Raw genomic sequence first — 8,059 nt, 5'->3', positions numbered from 1 at the left:
CTTAGCTCTAAATTTTGTCTCTGTACCTATATCTTTTCATGAGTATTTTGTTCCTTATTCTAAGGAGGAATGAAGTATCCACATGATGGTCATCCTTCTTGGTTTTCTTGTGTTTTGCAAGATGTATCTTGGGTATTCTAAGTTTCTGGGCTAATATCCGCTTCTCAGTGAGTGCATATCTAGTCTGTATAACATTCCTGGACACTATTATTGTTGCAAACCAGTTAATTTGCTTTCTCGTCTAGTCATTTACAGACTAGTTTTAAGAAACCTTTTTCCCCTTACTAGACCCCATTGTCCATTTGGGGCAATGACTACCCCACTCAAAACTTAAAAAAAAAAAAAAAAAAATCCCCTGATGAGCATTCTAAAATTACTGAAACCAGATCCCCATACCATGCTAATTAAGGTGGAGGCTCTGGGGGCGGGGCTCGGGTAGTGACTTTGGATTTTGGTTTAGTTTGTTTCAAATGAAGTGATTTGCAGGGTAGGTGGAGGATCAGTGCCGCCGGTGTGTTCACTCTTAGCTTCTTTGGCAGACAGAGCATTGGTTACACACCAGTGCTTATAAAGGGTACTGATGACTCCACAGTGAAGCCAGCAACAGGGCTGTGCCTTTGTGGGGTCTGCAGCCTATGGGGAAGGTCAAGCAAAAGTGTACGTCAATAAATAAATGACTGCCTGGTGCCATGCTTCTAAGGGTGACAACTAGATTACTCTGACAAGGAGAGCAGGGATCAGGCTTTGAGTTTGGAACAGAGTCCCCTCCCAGAAGCTGAGTTGCTGAGAGCTCTCAGAGACAGCTTCCCAGCAGCGTCCTTCCCAAGCAGCAGAGAAAGCACACGGAAGACCCCGGGGAAGGACGGTTCTGTGGAAGAACAGAAAGGATGCTCAAACAGCTGGAGGGACAGACAGTGAGAAGAATTGCACATTCATTAGTTTAAACATTTAAGAGGAGCTAGAAAGATCACACGAAATAGTTACTATTGGAGCTTAAAAGCTATGTTAAATGTTTTAGAGTGGATTTTAATTGCAGCGAGCTTTGGAAAATTTTAAAGCGTATGGTAGAGTTACCTCTTTAAGACAATTCTGGTTGAAACCCATGCCACTGCCTTGGAGCTGGGGGAAGACAAGAAAATGGCTGTGGCCTTCTCTGTGGTAGACAGGCAGAGTGGGGCTCAGGGTTACCCTTTAAAGACAGGTGCTTATTCCTAGAAATCAAATGGTCCATTTGGGGTGTGTCAGTTCTGAGATGCTCTGAGATAGCCAAGTACAGGTGTGACAGGGACAGGTGGACACAGTTCACAGTTCTAGTGCTCAGAGAACAGGTCTAGATGAAAGACTTAAATTTAACTGTGGTCAGGGCACAGGAATTATGCAGAATGAAAATAGGTGAGATCACTTGCTAGGAGAATGTACAGAGAGAGAGAGAGAGAGAGAGAGAGAGAGAGAGAGAGAGAGAGAGAGAGAGATGTGTGGCTTTGGGGATTGAGGAGGAAGGGTGTAGTGTATGTAGTAAAGGAATCTCAAGAGAAGGAAACGCAGGAAATTGTGGTGTTGAAAGGTTTTGAGGGGAATGCTTCAAGATGGAAGCTACCAGTGAGCTTTGAATGAAGATGCCCTGCTGTGTGAGAAGCTGGGGGCAATGCAGTTCTGATACAGTCAGGTCAGTCAGGGAGACAGAAAGATGTTTCCGAGCTCAGGAGGTAGAGAAAAAGAAGGAACCTATGAGAGGGTGCTGAGCACAGTGGTGACCAGCCCCCACGTTCACAGGGGCACATTGATGTTTGAGCATACTGAGTTCTTATGTATTTGACTCAGCGCTGCCCACAGGAGTAGGGAGAGCCTTAGCCGGGCCTTCCTTCATGTAAAAGACTTGCCAGGGGAAGTAACCAGCTATGAGGTAGATATAGAGTAGTATAAACGGGTTAGCTGGGTTATGAGCTAGTCAGGGAAAAAGTCTAGCTTAAGGCCTAGGCATTTATTAATAAATAATAAACCTCTGAGTTGTTATTTGCAAGCTGGGGCACTGGTGGACATGCAAGTGCTCACCATGCCTGACTCGCCTTTCACACACCGTAGCCCCCTTTCTGAAGTACACTTCCTTCCATGTATTTATGCTCTCCCTCACTTCCTTCAGGATATACTGGACGCTTATCTTCACGAGGACTCCCTACCCTTCCATCTTTCTCTCTTCCCTACCTGGTTTATTCTCTTCTCCTTAGTACATCTACTCTGTTCAACCGTGGACTACACTTACTTTGTTATCCCATCCCTCTGTGTCCTAGCTGCCAAACCCTGAGGGCCCTGTGATGGAAAGTTGTTCTAAATCTTGTTTGGTTTAGTCTTGTATCATTAGAGCCCAGAATAGTACAGTAGCTATACGGTATTTGTGGAATATATGCATAAAACAAAACCAGCTCTGCATATCTACTAGCAACAATGACATTCTTCTTTAAAACACCATTTACATTAAACATCATGATTTTAGACCCCACTCAATAAGATAACAGTGAAAAGATCTCAGGAAAACATGGATTGTACAACCACCTATTATAGAACACATGAGAAGTTTAGCTTAACTAATGTTGCTCCTTTTTCTGCATCTCTTCTATATAACCCTGTAGCCTAATTACTGGCTATCACAACCTTAACATTCACTCCTTGGTGTCTGCTCCATTTCCCTGTCCATTGACACCCTCTCTATGTGGTGTCTTTGTAGCATTGTGAAATCAGAAAACATCTACCTAGGAATGAAGTCATTACTGAAGGTAAGGGACCTCACCTTCAATGAGTGACAGTGTATAAAGTCACACACAGACGATCAACACCCCACGTATTAAGATGTGAAATTTCCCACCCTTAATTTGCATCTTTCAAGATGCTAAAGAAGTAAATGACCATCTGATGTTACATAGACAATGCCTCTACTATTTGCCACCTAGGAGACATGTGTTTTCATTCTGCAAATGCTGGCCATTACTTTCAAAGAAACTGGCATTCTAATTTATTATTTTCCAAAATCAGAATTTAGTGCTAATAGGATAATTTCAGAGTTCCTTCCCCTGTGAGGACATCAGCCCACAGCACAGTGAATGCCCATAGACCCTGAGAAGTGTTCTCACTCAAAAGCATAGTTATGCTCAGGGCTAAGCAGAATGGAAAAAGCAACTTTCTTATTGGCTGTGACCTATGTTCTTGTGTTGTCTGGCCTGAGGAGACAGACACCTAACTCAGCACTCCCAGGCAGCTGCCAGATAAGAATCAGAGTGTGCAGTGTCTAGAACATCACAAGCATTTGTTAATGTCTGATCATTCGTGGTATGACAGTCCTATCACTCAGCTATCTTATCTAGTTAGAAATGAACTCAGTAATCAAAACCATTAAAGAGAGGAGCACAATCCAGATGACGGGGGAATCAGACAGATGAAAAGAAAGAGACTGTGGTCATTGAGTGTGACACTGGGCTGCAAATGTGGGCCTTGAGCCCGGTTGTTTTCCAAATTCTAGTATGAGTGAAGTTCAGCAGGCTTCCAAAGTCTGGTTCATTCTGACTTTTCTGTGAGTACAGCAGAGATGATCAGATGGGCAGACACATTGGGGAGCTGTCCCAATACCTCCAACTGAGTGAGGGGGATTGATGTAACATGCTCACTGGAAGAAAACAGGAGAGAGACACACAAGCCTAACTCTGACACTTGAAAGGCCTTCAGGGGACCCTGATATAGTGGCCTCTTGTGAGGCTATGCCAGTGCCTGGCAAACACCGAAGTGGATGCTCACAGTCAGCTATTGGATGGAACACAGGGCCCCCAATGGAGGAGCTAGAGAAAGTACCCAAGGAGCTGAAGGGGGCTGCAACCCTGTAGGTGCAACAACAATATGAACTAACCAGTACCCCCTGAGCTCGTGTCTCTAGCTGCATATGTAGCAGAAGATGGCGTATCAGCCATCATTGGCAATAGAGACCCCTTGGTCTTGCAAACTTTATATGACCCAGCACAGGGGAATGCCAGGGCCAAGTAGTGGGAGTGGGTGGGTAGGGGAGCAGGGGCGGGGGGAGGGTATAGGGAACTTTCGGGATAGCATTTGAAATGTAAATAAAGAAAATATCTAATATAAAAAAATAAAAAGAAAGAAAGAAAGGCCTTCAGGGCATACAAATGAAAATCCAAATGCATGCATTGAAGCATCTAAGTTCAAAGTGAAATAAACCATTAAATACAATATGTTGAACTTTCTGTCCCAAGAAATGTCCTAGGAGGGATTGAAATTTAGAATTCCTGACTCCGATGGCCCCCACACAAAGCCCCATCAGTTCCTGTTCAGTCTGCTTCTTGTCTCAGTTTGGCTTCACCTCATCCAGGAAAGGCTTTGAGTATCTATTGAGGGGTCTGCCAATGAGCTGTGTATCAAATAACTATTTCTAAGAACTCATAGGGCTCAGGGGTATGTACCAGCAGCCACTAACATGTGCTTGGGAGGACTAACGTCTGTAAGATAACCATGCAGCCCTGGATATGGGCTCAGGTCTGTAGGGGCAAGAATTCCAGGGTCCCAGCAGTATGGGTTATAATTCAGGCATGCTCTTCAGGTGGACATGATCCTCTGACTTCAAGCACACTACTCTTTGTGGGAGGGAGAACTTTCAAGAGAAAGTTTCAAAAGGGAACAAAGCAAGACCCTCTAAATAGGTGACATGATGTCCAGGCCCTTCTTGCTGTGATAGAGAATCATTTTGGAAATGTGACAAGACCTGTTCCCCCCCACACACACACATCTCTCAGTCCGCCTCTCTCCACATCCCAAGCAACCAGGCCACACAGCATAAGCCTTCATGTTACATCCTTTGGCCAGTAAGTCATAAATAGTTATCCTTGATCCCACATCTCTTTTGTAGATATGGACAAAGAGAAGCGAAAATACCTCCAATTCACACTGAGTTGTTTCCCTTTAGCCATCACAGGCAGGTTGTCTGGGGCTCAGGCTTGGATTTTGTCCTCTGACTTCAAGATAACAAAGTTGGTTGTGGTCAAACCCAGAGTCCAGAGAGAAGTTACAGATCACTCTATTAGCCCATATACTCTGTTCTCATGATCTTGACAAATGAGCTACTGTCTGCATCTCAAGATGCACAGGTGACTTTACTAAGAAATCTGAAAGGCAGGCTCACTAAGACTCTGTCCCCTTAACAAAGTGTCCCTTTAAAATATTTAATGACTTGAAAAGGAAACTGAGCTTGAATTTTCCTTTCAGGCACCGAGGAAATAGTGTTCCTCTCCGGTCTGAAACTCACCATCTCCTCAGACAAAGGAAGCTCTTATGGTAACAGTGATAGCATTTTCTCTACAATTTTCAAATAAAAGATAAAGAGAAAACAGCGTCTCAGCCTTTTTGTTAGGGTCTAACAATAAAGGAATCATATGGTTTGCAAGGGAAGAGCGCTGGTTTGAAGCTCAGAATACAAAAATAGTTAAGCTGACAAATCTCACAAAGGAATCTTTCCAGGGCCATATCAGGGTCGGTAGGACATAAAGTATTGAGAAAGCAATATCATTTGACTGTTTGTGTTGTTATACGATGATGGTGGACTTGATGGGGCCAGCCTCAGGTGTAATTCATTCATTCATTCATTCACTCATTCTCTTTCTCGTCTGTCTGTTGGCCTGCCTTTACTTTTCACTTTTATTTTTCATGCAATTCTCCTGCGTCCACATCACAAGTGCTAGGATGACAGGAACATTTTTGTGAAGTCCCAAAGCAGAAACATGACTTCACCTTTCCTCTGCATATCTGCTCCCCTCCCCCAACAATCATTTATCAGTTTCTATCTGTGCAGCAATCCAAGCCTGCATTTTGGAGATGGCATGGAGACCTGTGCCCACACTCACTGGATTCTCCTACATACCCCAACCTTTCTTTGTGAGCCAACTATAGATAGATAGATAGATAGATAGATAGATAGATAGATAGATAGATAGTTGAGGATGCTGCCTGCCTCAGTAATAGTGACCCGCATTCCCTATTGTGACACTCATTGCAATGGTTTATAATTTTTCCTAGTATTCCCTTCAGGAGAAGAAACCCTGTATGTTTTCTTTCTAGGTTGGGTCTCCATTACTATCCCTATGCCTGGCATATGATATGTCTAACTGAAGAAAAATGAATGAGAGAATTAATGAATAGGCACCAAGACCATGTTGCTACTTCCACAACATTTGAATTAACTGAAATCAAAGAATAAAGAGAGCCATGTGCTAAGTTGACAATATTCTTACTTGAGGGAATGACTGTATTACAGTTAGATATAGTAAGGCTTTCCTGGTGTGAGGTGGGACAGCGCAACAGATTCTAATTAAGAACAAGAGGGGCTAGAGAGGGAGTTCAGCAATTAAGAGCACTTACCGTTCTTGTAGAGGACCCAGGTTTGATACCTAGTTCCAATATAGTGGCTGGCAACTGTTTGGAATTCCACATTCTAGGGATCTGACACCCTTGTCTGACCCCTCCAGGCACCACGCATGTAGGCATACTGTGAGCAAAACACTCATACATATAAAATAATGTAATCTTTAGAAAAGATTGTAAGAAACCAAAAAAGTCATGCATAAACATCATAGGACAAGCTATTACTTGCTCATTTGTATGTGTCAATTCCAATGTCAAAAGCTAATCATAAAATATCTACCTATTGCAGATGATGGAACTGAAGATGCAATTTGGGGATTCCAACTACCTAATTTTATATATTAAGGGAAGGGATTTGGGTTTGAACTCAACTGGTTTAACCAAAGTCAGAAAGCTGTCTCAGCTAGTCAACTACTAACACGAACGGCTTATTGACAGCCTAAATAAAAGCGTAGCTATGAAAGCTTTCAGGAATCCTGGCTGTCCATCCTGCTCGAGGTCTGGCCCCACTTGCTACTGGCTTCTGTCCCTGAGGCTGTCCACTTGCAGGTGGAAAGGGGAAGTGGGTGGGGGGAATTGTTTTTCATTTCTTCATCCTTAGGCCAGAAGATGACCACCCATCAGTTTCAGAACCTAGTTAGTATGGAGCAGCCCTCTTCTGCAGAGGTCTCACGCAGCCTATAGCCACCTCCTTTACAACTAGTGGTAAGTGGTAGGGAATCAAAGCAGTAAGGGAAACAAAGTAAACAGAAAATGTCTTCATATATTGAAATTTGGGGGTTAAACTTCAGGGATAGCCTGAGCCTCCTGGGCTTCGGGTTTTACCTTTCTTATTTTGCTATAGTCGTGGTTTCTGTTTGGTTTTGAGTGAGTATGTGTGTGTGCATGTGTGTTGAGGCCCAGGGTTGATGAGGAGAAACAACTTTGATCTCTCTTCAATCTTATTCTTTGAGGCAGGGCCTCTCAAGTTAAACCCAAGGTTCCCAGATATGGCTAGTCTTGTTGGCAAGCTCGCTCTGTGGGTGCCATCTTTGCCTTCTAAGCCTGAATTACAGGGTGACCACCACACCCACCCAGCATTTACCTGGGTTCTGCGGGTCTGATATCTGGTGCTCACACTTGCACAGTATGTATTTTAACCAGAGAGCTATCTCCCCTGTCCCATGGCTTCCATTTCTGATGCCACCTGGACCAAAATGTCCCCAGAAGGCATTGCATCCATATTTCTGTTATGAGAAGGAAAGGAGGCAGAAAGTTCCTGCTTCTCCACCTCAGTGACCCTCAACTCACCTGAATATATTAAGGGCAGCCACATGCCCAGCCACATGAGTTCAGCTACAGAGAGAATAGGTATGCTGTTGATCAACAACATTTTATCCAAAGCTACCTTTGGCCCAGGTACTCCTCTGGGCAGTGTTGGCAAGTTGAGGGTTGGAGGGATCATGGTACCATTTTATGAGGAAATCAGGGGCCTTTCAGAAGGGACTGAATGACTGACATTTGTCCTTCATCACCTGTGAAGTACAAAGAAATATGTTCTCTTGAAGCCACAGTGGCTGCTTAGCAGTTGAGTTTGTCATTGTGCTTTGAAGGTGCCCAGCAATTCAGGCTGCAGTGAGATCGGCTTGATTCTTTTTTTTTTTTTTTTTTT

The 8,059-nt window shown here is 43.7% G+C and overlaps 1 protein-coding gene across 3 annotated transcripts in view; it reads left to right on the top strand.

Annotated features, from left to right (window-relative positions):
* The window catches only part of Clrn1 (clarin 1), a 34,242-nt gene that overhangs the window by 24,233 nt on the left and 1,950 nt on the right, over positions 1-8,059 (top strand). The window lies entirely within an intron of this gene.

The sequence above is a fragment of the Mus pahari genome, chromosome 4 (assembly GCF_900095145.1).
Source record: "Mus pahari chromosome 4, PAHARI_EIJ_v1.1, whole genome shotgun sequence".
In the NCBI taxonomy this organism is placed as follows: Eukaryota; Metazoa; Chordata; class Mammalia; order Rodentia; family Muridae; genus Mus; species Mus pahari.
Note: the sequence above shows the minus strand (reverse complement) of the source record. Positions and strands in the feature narration are given on the sequence as shown.